Source organism: Liolophura sinensis, unplaced genomic scaffold (genome assembly GCF_032854445.1).
Source record: "Liolophura sinensis isolate JHLJ2023 unplaced genomic scaffold, CUHK_Ljap_v2 scaffold_32, whole genome shotgun sequence".
NCBI classification, from domain to species: Eukaryota; Metazoa; Mollusca; class Polyplacophora; order Chitonida; family Chitonidae; genus Liolophura; species Liolophura sinensis.
Window position 1 is genome coordinate 1 of NW_027017971.1, and position 10,658 is coordinate 10,658.

Consider the following 10,658-nt stretch of genomic DNA (forward strand, 5'->3'; position numbering starts at 1 on the left):
CTGTTTTCCTTCTTTCTAACTGCCTACATTCAATATCGCCAGTGGCCCACCTCAAGACTTCAGTAAAGAAACAACTGTTATGATCTTCGAGTTGTGAATTGTAAACCAGTTATATTTTCTAAAAAGGGTTCTTAACCACTAATTTACCTTTTAAAAATATGGAATTAAGAAAATGTACTTTGCAATAGTAAACCACGTTAACCTATGTTCCAAACAATGACAAAAGATCAAAATACATTTCCACAAAATACACCGACATATAAAATGCACATTCATTAATATACCCGCCCTTAAAACAGTTTTATTTTCACTTCGTGGTACATGTATAATAAACAACTACGGCGTGATTAGGTAGTACGGGTAACGCCACAAAACACCAGTAACTGGGTCACACGCGCGTCAAGGCTCCACTTCTTGATGATTTAGACATGATCTATAGACATACACAAGGGTATCCAGTTCCACAAATATAAACACGACAATAAATCGATGGTCTCCGGGAGAACATTCCATGTCAATTTTATATTTGCTTTGTCATTACGCATGGTTTTATAAGAAGTTTGATACTGTACCTACGACTCATGTCGAGAGAGCTATGTAGTGGTGTCAGACCTCTTGTCAGTAATAATTTAACTGGCAGACATGATATGCCTTTCAGGTTATGTGCAGTCAGGGGATTTGTTCGTCACTGGCGAAGGATTACTCCCGGCACTCCGATTTCCGCCGTTTATAAACCTGGTGTTTATAAGCTGTGAGAAATGCTGTCATTTAAGTAAGAAATTCTTGAGCACAGCCTTGAACTCCAATGAAGTAACCAATCACTCAATCGGTCAAACAAACAGTCATACTGTGTGCAGGTTAAAATTCGCGCAATGTATGTAACAAGCATTAATCGCCTGATCCTTAGTATTTATGATAATAGATGAGGACTATGTCATGCCAGTTGCTTAATACATTACTGGTGTGCAAATAATACAGCATTAGACAAAGATAAAGGATGACTACGCGCATACAGGTAGTAGATACTCTTAAATTCGTCCCTTTCATACTGTTTAAAATACGAATCACCCTCAGTTTAAAATTACACTTTGTTAGTAAGGTTTTTCATTAGATGTAATGGCACATAAATCCGTTTTACTTCAGCCTTTCATCATATCAATCAGCCTTGTTTACAAAATTCCCCGTGTCATACGCTTTCCTGTAGAAATCCACAAAACGCTGCCTTGACACATGTAAATACGTGGAATAAGCCAGGAAAACAGATTGAAATTCGCATAGCAAGCGCAATATGTGTATTATATTGTTTTGATGCATATATTTTGATAATGAAAGTTCCTAAATCCACCCACTGTAAATATATTTTACTCATATGAAGATGTGAATAAAAATAGAGACTTTTAGCATACATACATTGTAATGTTTTACATCTAATGTAATAAGGAACGAATTATCACCAAATTATTAGTGAATTGAAGAATGAATTCAAGAAATATTTTCACCACGGAATGAATCAAGGCTTTACATAACGTACGTAATAAAAAAGACACTAAGTATGTCTTTTTTTCTTTTTTTGGAAATATGGCACACAAAACAGAATTGCTACAGAAAAGACCACGCCTTCAAGCCGTAGATGTACAAATGTACCTTTACTAAGAAGAAGGTTAAAACATTATGCTGATAAAACAGCTATAAGTAGGTTAATCTAAGGGACAATTCATGGTAGGCGTGATCGTGCATCTGCTTGAACATAGACCCCTACTGTCACGCCTGTGATCAGCTGTCTCTGATCGTCTCCCGTACTGGGTCCTGGAAGTGTCAGATATCATTCATATATTTATTTTATATATTTGTTTGGAGTTTTTCACCGTTGTCAAGAATATTGCATTTATACGACGGCGGCAAAAATGGGGAGAAAACCGATCAAAGCTGTAGGAAAAAAACGACTATTGCACACGGTGATTTGGTGTTTTACGCCGCACTCAAGAATACCTCACTTATAGGACGATAGTCTGCTTTATGTTGGGACGAACTGGTTTGTAAATACGACCATTCACAGGCTGCTGGAGGACATTTCAACCTGCATATAGAGGAAGTCGGCATGAGCTTCAACTCAGAGCGATCGACACAGTGGCAGCCTCATGGGAAGGCAATGCAAATTTATTTTGTATTGTGATGAGCGCTGTGTTGAGGAATATTTCACGTGTTCGACACCTGCCATGGCTGTTGGAGGATGACTGGAAAGAGGGCATAGAATTACACTAAATCTACAGTACTCACCTCCTACATCCATTCCACCTGAAAAAGAAATCAAAAAATCTAGTATAAATGCAGGCGGAGGTGTTCTTGAATTAAAAAAGGCAAGCATTACTTGTATACTTCGTTTTGAGAAATATGCCCTTCTCCTTCACTGCAATATGGTTTCACGCTTCACGAGAAATTATGTGTGTTGTATATGATATCGACATGTGTGTGAGACTAGTTTAAAGACCATGTTTATCTTGTGTGTAGAGACTACATGTGTATTCGTTGGAATATAAGCGCCATGTCCGACATTCATTTACCATTCCTAGTCCATTCATAGACCATTCGGAATAGCTGATGGATTTGGAGTTTCGCACAGCGAATCTGGGATCTATATTCCACATGTTCCTGTTTGTCACTAACAAATAAAAAGTATCGGCTGGATAAGTGCAGCGTTATCAGTTTGAACAAGTACATGTAGACATATGGCTTCGGATGTTTTGGGGCATGACATATAGAAATAAGTAAACAAAACTAAGCTAGCAACGTATTCTGTTTCGGTGTAACATCCTTTGATTTTTTAGACTAAACTATAGGTACGCTTTAAAACAATCTGTTGCCGGAGTTGAGAACATTGTATATCAAGCAGGAGGAACGCTACTGTAAATGACTTATACTGTTGAACCGTTTGAAACAGTCCAAGACAAAAAGTCTATCTTCAGCTTTAACACTTAGAAAGCTTGTGTAACTTGTTCCAAAGCTGCTAGCAAGTTCTCATTTTGGTGAACTACATATTCCATTGTTAAAGTTCGATAACTTTAAATTTTTTTTAGAAAATGCTATGACAAAATGTAGATCTTCGCAAAGTTGTGGGAAAGTCTGTTAAAATTAATCGAATAAGGTAAGTTTGTAATTTCTTAGACCTCTGCAGACTGAATTCTTAAAACCCTTACGCATTTGCATACCACCCCATCTAATACAACTTCACAATCTCAGCGAATTCTGACGAATGCCATAGAATGAGTTGCGAAAGTCCAGGTAGTTACCATTATCAAAAAGCAATTAACGCTAAGTAACCCATGGAAAGCAAGTAAAAAGTCTTTCGAATGGTTACCATACCATCTATTGTGCCATGATTGAGCACAAAACTATGAAGATTTGCGTTTGAATTGGGGCCTCAGTGGCTCAGTTGGTTAGCGCGCAAGCACAGCGTAATGACCTAGGAGTCTCTCACCAATGCGGTCGCTGTGAGTTTAAGTCCAGATCATGCTGGCTTCCTCTCCGGCCGCAAGTGGGAAGGTCTGTCAACAACCTGCGGATGGTCGTGGGTTTCCCCCGGGCTCTACCCGGTTACCTTCCACCATAATGCTGGCCGCCGTCGTATAAGTGAAATATTCTTGAGTACGGCGTAATACACCAATCAAGTAAATAAATAAATAATTTGCGTTGAATTAAAACACAAGCGGACAAACAGAAAGATCAAAATTTTGTGAAAATATCCGTTTCCAGGATACATGTTTTAGAGTTGATTTTATAAAAAAGATTACCTCAATTTATGGTACTTAAGATTAGTTTGTGGTGGGGGGGGGGGGGGGGGGGACCTAGTAGATTATCAGTGAAAACAAATAAATCCCACTGAAAGATAGTTAATTGATTTATTAAAGACTTTTGCTCTATTTAACGGCATTTTTTAAAAAGGTATTTACGAGCATACATTTTAAAATCAAACTCAATAACACGGTTCAAAGAGTATGTCTCATTTGCCATGGCATTTGGAAGCGCAAAATCGAGGTAGACAGAGGAAAGTACATTTGAATGTTGTTCCCGGGAAAAGGCGGGATATCTACTAACGCAGTATCACGAATGATACCAACCTGTTACAAAAACTGTTTGCCAAGTTACCGCCGAAATTGTTGTAAAATCAGCGACAAACATTCTGCAACCCCGCAAAGATACAATGACAAAAAGAAAGAGTTGTTTCAGGGGAGACAACCCTAGTGAACATGTGCATTTATGATTTTGCTGTTGAAATTGATCTGAGTAGTTCACAACAGTATTACATGTACTAGCCGTATAAACTTGTTTGATTAAAATGTAGAGACAAAACTGTAATTAGGTATTGTTGTCTATTAATGGTAAATTATGTAATGAATAATCAGTTTAAATGTACTCATGATTGTCTAGTATGAGCACATGTTATCTGCACTGTGTTTTAGTCAGTTTTTTTACATTTTTTTCATACAGGTTGATGTACAATATGGGCCTAGGTTCAGAAGGTTAGCCAGGTACCTAGACCTGGTGAATCCAGCCCCCCACCCCCACCCCCCGCTCCCTGCAAACACACTCCTATTTCCCTCTCCAACTTAATCAAGCATATACTTGTACGTTAAATTATCTCACTGTAGCGGGGAAATTATTCCCATTGTTTGTTCTTCTCTGTCAAATGGTAAAGTTTTCTGGCAAGAGATGAGCAAACTCGGATCAGCGACGACGGTGTGTGATTTGGCATATGGGCACACGTAACCGGTTAAATGTGTCCTCTTGTCAAGTTATTCTAACTGTTCATGAAAATTGTTCATAGATCGTGGCAAATTGCATGTCTCCTAGAATGATGGTTCAAGCAGAAATAGGGAAGAAATGCTCTGATGTCATCACATTTAATCTGCAACAACATTAAAACTATGGAACGCTGTCTCGTGAAGATGTGTCTTCGGCTGCATGTTTTTTTTTTTTTTTTTTCTTTGCTATTGACTTCGAATTCTGACGCACAACACCGCTTTGAAGAGAAAATTGATGGTTCGTTTAGACATTCACTGACAAGCTAGGTTGACTTTGTGTAAATAATTGCCCAAAGACCTCTGCGTGTGTCCGTAGTACATGTGTACCTTGGCTGGGTATGTTTTTCAGTCTGTTTCAATCATCACCAATATAATTAAAGACGTACAGCATAGAGAATAAAACTAGAGCAGCGGCGACAGTGTGATAGCCGGCAAATGGTCACATGTAGTTATGATAGGTGTCAAATTGAATATGTATGCTCTACTTCTCGACCACAAAGGGTCATTGCCGAGTCAAACTATTACATTAAATATTGCTGGCGACATGCAAGTTATATAGGCCTATTACTCGTCAAAGATTATATATATTCGAGGTCAGTAATTAACTGACCAGTTTCCAAACCAACGACTAACACAATGCCATAAGGCACTAAGAATGTATACAAAGAAATTAGGACATGGTCTCGTAAAGAAAAACTGTCAACAATCGCCGGTGATGCTTTGAACGCACTAGGATTGTTATGTGAATTTAGTTAACATCCAAAATCGTCCTATTAATTTTTTTCAAATAATGGATGCACGTTGCAATTTGATTGATATTGTTCAAATAGTCAATATGGCGATTTTTCTCAATACGATGCTTATACATCCGAGCCCCGGGCTAAGAAGAATTAGATACAGTGTGAAACAGTTCACTAGGGCATACGGAACACGGCGTCCGTAATGCACGCATTGTAGCCTCTTAGAATCCGAACGTACTTGTTGGACAACAGTTTGTATAGGGTTATATGAGATCTACACTGATTTGTAGAGAAATCTATGAATATTAAATAATTACTGATGCGTCTATCTGTGCTAAGGGGCGTGAAATTTGTTGCTGTTTAAACATCAACATGAACAGTCAAAATAAAACCCTGACTGAGGTAAATTGACAAGTGTCCGTACATGTATATTACTGGCTACGTGTGACTAGTTGCCAGTCATCGCACTGTCGTGGCTGCTCTGGTTGTACTCAGTATGCTGTACCTCTGTAATTATTTGATAAAAAGTCATTACAAAACTGTTAATTATCAAAATAAGGCGAAAGTATCTATAGCTAGTATACGAACTGATGTTCCTTGAAGGCAAACTCCACGAAATACTCTCCAGAATTGCTGTAGTGTGACAATGAACGTGTATTATAGCGGAATCTAACAAAATACATAATTTAGCAGCCGCGATGAGTTTATATACAATACGTACATCCGTCCTCAAGCGGTTGGTGAATGGTACACCCGTCAATAAATGCAAATTCCGTTATTTTCATTATCAAGGGAGAATGCTCTTGTGGGCTTATGCACTGTGTAATTTGTTTAACACGCTGACCTCACCTGACCGACAAGGTCGTCAAGGACTCTAAACTGAAGTTTTCAGTTTTGCAAAGGACGTTCGTTCTGCCACAAGGTAACATTACTCTACGTCTCTGAACAGCTCGTTTGTGAGCTTGGGATGCAAAGGTGAACTGGAAACTTTTAAAGACCGGTAATACTGATATGTATGTTGTTGTTGTTGTTGTTGAACTCTCTGTAAAACTGTACGTCTCATTTTATATATAAAGCATTGTTTACATTGTAATATTGAGTCACTGAGTCTGTTTCCTGTTGCTGCTTTCAATACCGTAACACAGTATAGACATGATAGATACAGGTACCGTACCAGTATAGACATAACAGATAAAGGTACCGTACCAGTATAGACATGATAGATACGGGAACCGTACCAGTATAGACATGATAGATACAGGCGCCGTACCAAGATTCATATCTTGTATTATACAATATGCAAACAAGATTACATACACACCCGCTAGCGCCACGGCTCAAGCAGAATTGGGAGAAAATATCACTGGACTAGAATTACTCAAAATGCTGTGTTGCCTATCACATTTAACATATATTGACATTAAAACAATGCAACACAGTAGATGGAAACTGACCATATATGAAACTTGTCGTACACGTCTCTTGTGCTTCAAAGTTGAGAACATGAAAAAAGTCGTCAAACTGCTTTGCCTTAACAGTTGCTTCAACTTGCAACACACCAGTTGACTATTTAGTGTTAATGGGACAGAAAGATAAAATCGTTCCGGCAAATGCTCAGAAACGCCATTAGTTCCTCATCAGAGCGATCGTTATTCGCCCATTATCTAAACCACGGCATACTTTCTAATTAATTGCTCAAAAGTGGCTTATCTACATCGCTCGCTTGAAATGTACTACACTGTGATCTCCCCTGTGTTATAAACTTCTGCGGTAATTTCAGTTACTCATACAACATAGGTCACTACATGTAAATCAGCAGTCAATCGTACAAATGGATCTCCGAATCCGCAGAGGGACTTCAGCATGTAGAGAAGTAAGTTCTGTAGGAAGTTTAGCCTGTGGTGAACAGGAGTTGGGACCACTGTATTATTATCGGTAGGGCTCAGATGTTTGTGACTGAAATTGTCCCACAAAGATCATAGTTCACCAGCACGATTGAGAACCACTTCCCTGCGTCAAGCCCAGTGTACACAGACAAAATTTCTTGTCTCCGCAACAAAGATTCATCCTGACCCTAGAAAAATGGATCCAAAGATTTAACTTCTTTAATCTTTGCACACTGTCGTATATATACGCCAGGGATTTATCCTGCATGACTATGTCATGTAACTATGTTTCAGGCGAGGCGAGTAGCCATTTTTTGCCACTGGAATATTAAAAAGCGAACAACAAATGTTGTTAATGCGCGGGTAACCGATATTCTGGATGAGTTGACGCCGGGATATGAAAGTCATGATTCTTACAGCAAATTGAATTTTTTTGTCAGCACGTGGAGAGGTAAAAGGACAGCACACGCAAGTTTTCATATAGAAGGTCTTTGATGACAATTACCTACCACCCGACGCTGAAATTGTAACGGAAAACGGTGTTTTGATCTCTGTATCGCTGATGACGCCATTACATTGTCAGAGGGACTGATTACCTTTCAAGTATTAACAGCAAGACTCACAGACATAATACGGAGATGTTAATTTCCGTAGTTTTGTAGACGGATTGAACTGGGATTGTTTGAATTGTAGCTTGAACTCATCCTCAAGGGAAAAGACGCTTGTGCTCTCTTGGCATTAAAGCTGAGTCTAATAGAGGGAATATAAAAGATAGCCTTACAACATATAAAGCAAAAACCAGATAAGGAACGACAGTGTCTAAGTTGGCAAATTGTCAGACCCAAAAGGTAAAATACGGCGTCTTGTCAGTTTACTTAAGTTAGAGTTTTGTTCCAACTTTTCGTGTATATGCCTAAACAGTAGCAGCGTACATATCCACTAGAAACTAGAAACAAGTAGAAATATTTTAAAAAATGAGTGATGAGAGTTGCAAATTATTAGACGTCCTAAGTCTAGTATTACTCAAAATGCATTGTATCGTCACATTTAACGTACAATCACAATAAACAGTGCAAAGGGACGGGGTCTCTATGATGTCCACCAACACAATCCTAATTTATGCAGGAATACTAGAAGTCCGACACAGTATGTCGTCTTGGCAAGCTATGTGTCCAGCAAAGTACCTGTAGTTATTGTGATATTTTGTTCATTCATAAAATGAGTGCCATGAATAGTTACCCGATTAAGCATTTGATGTGTTCACGTCACTTTTTAAACAGACAAGTACATGCCATGTGAAATGGGGTTGATGGTTATTAACCGCTGGCATTAGTACATCCGTGAAAACTTCGAGCATATCGCTTAGCCCCATGGGCCATAACTCAATATTATTTGTGGATCTCTCAGTTATCTTCCCTTAGACAAAACTAAACTGGTGCTACAGCTTGTTCTGTGTGCCATACCTTTGTATCCTTTTTAATTCAGATGCGTTTTCGCAGTAGTGCAAGGTGCTGAACAAAAGCCATTATTTCGGTTACATACCTTAATACTGCAGTGTCCCAGCTAGGCGTGTGCATATTTCTGTGAGGAGTTCACGGCATACATTTATCTTTCTCAATAATCAATTGTACTATTGGTGCAGGTTTTATGCTTATAGATGGAGAACGCTGGGGTGACAAGTACCTGACAAGCCACCCGATTCAAAGACGTCGAGGAAACACCAAGAAGTGGAAACTATATATACTAAAATAGTTTATGGAAATTAAAAAAGGACACATGATTGTAATGGAAATAAAAGCTTTATTATTTCTTGCGTTCTTCAAAAATGTTAAAGTATCACACGATTAAATCTTGATGAAAACAGAGGCATAAGCCTACTCACTGGAGTACGCAGAAAAATTCAATTGCCACAAGCCTTTTTTTCCTGATTACATGTGTCATAATAAATATGTACGTTTTAATACTGAAACATTTTCTGGCATAGTGGTTGTGCTGTAAATTACTTTAAATCAGCTAATGTGAAATCACAGTTACAAAACTGCATAGCGCAAATAAGACCAGCGGGACTGGGTGGTTATTAAAGACCACGATTCCTCGGTTTTTTGTTTTATTCCTCTTTTCGATGTGAAAAAATAATGGATTGACGACTTAAAGTGTTGATGAAAGTGTGTGCAGAGAGAATGAATTGATGATTTTGCTTTCCCTTCTTGTCTTCAGCTACTGGGACAGTTGACAGAGATGTTCATATTTACCGAATTGTAAATTTTTTGTAACATCTTTTTTTTTAATTATCTAGCTAGCACCTCCTCAAAATGCACAATTCAGCTAGATCCTTTTCTGAAATATTCCAGTGAATAAAATGTCATTATATTTGAAAGCTAAGTGTTATTCCAAATATCAAAACACCATAATTAACAAACATACAAAACTTCAATAGAAAAGTTATATTTTATATCAAAAGATAAAAAAGGTGTTTATTGTGGAAAATAGAAAGTATCTTAAAATATAAAACTACATCTGTAATATAAATGTGTGCACATATCAGCACATCACAGCTTGTGTCCAAATACATTATCCATTATATATGAAGCATATATCAAATTCTAGGTAAATGTTTAAACTAATGTGTTTAAAATTATCACTTATAAATCCTGTTTAAACATGGTGTGACATGTGTAGTAAGTATATGCTCCTTAAGGCTTGCTTTTATTAAAACTGCATTCGGCTAAATTAAAATACCTTAAAAGTAATCTGTTCAATATCATATACATATATACATGTGCTAACAAATCATCTCAAACATCTCATGCTGAGAATACACGCAAAATAAACACATTTATCAACTCAAAGAACAATACACAACGCACTGCAGTTTACAGTGAAATTTGTGGGAGTAATAGACGCACAGATGCATCTAGGAGAGGCCAATATCGATATGCGCTAGACTCTCACGCTCAGCAACGACGTCGGATCAACCTATCCGCTCAAGTATAGGACCTCCGAACTACATTTACAAATTATCAAAGAACAACCAAAAATTGTATGTATTAAGAAGCATACGTATATAATTTCAAAATTAAGGGAGCAAAAGTTATGTACAATATAAGGGAATTCTAGTATTGTGGATAAAAATAAATATTGGGTATTTGTGTTGAAGCTTACGGCTCCGAAAAGTAATGCCTCGTATTTTATGTATTCATTAATTTTATTGATGTTTTAGGCCGTACTGAATA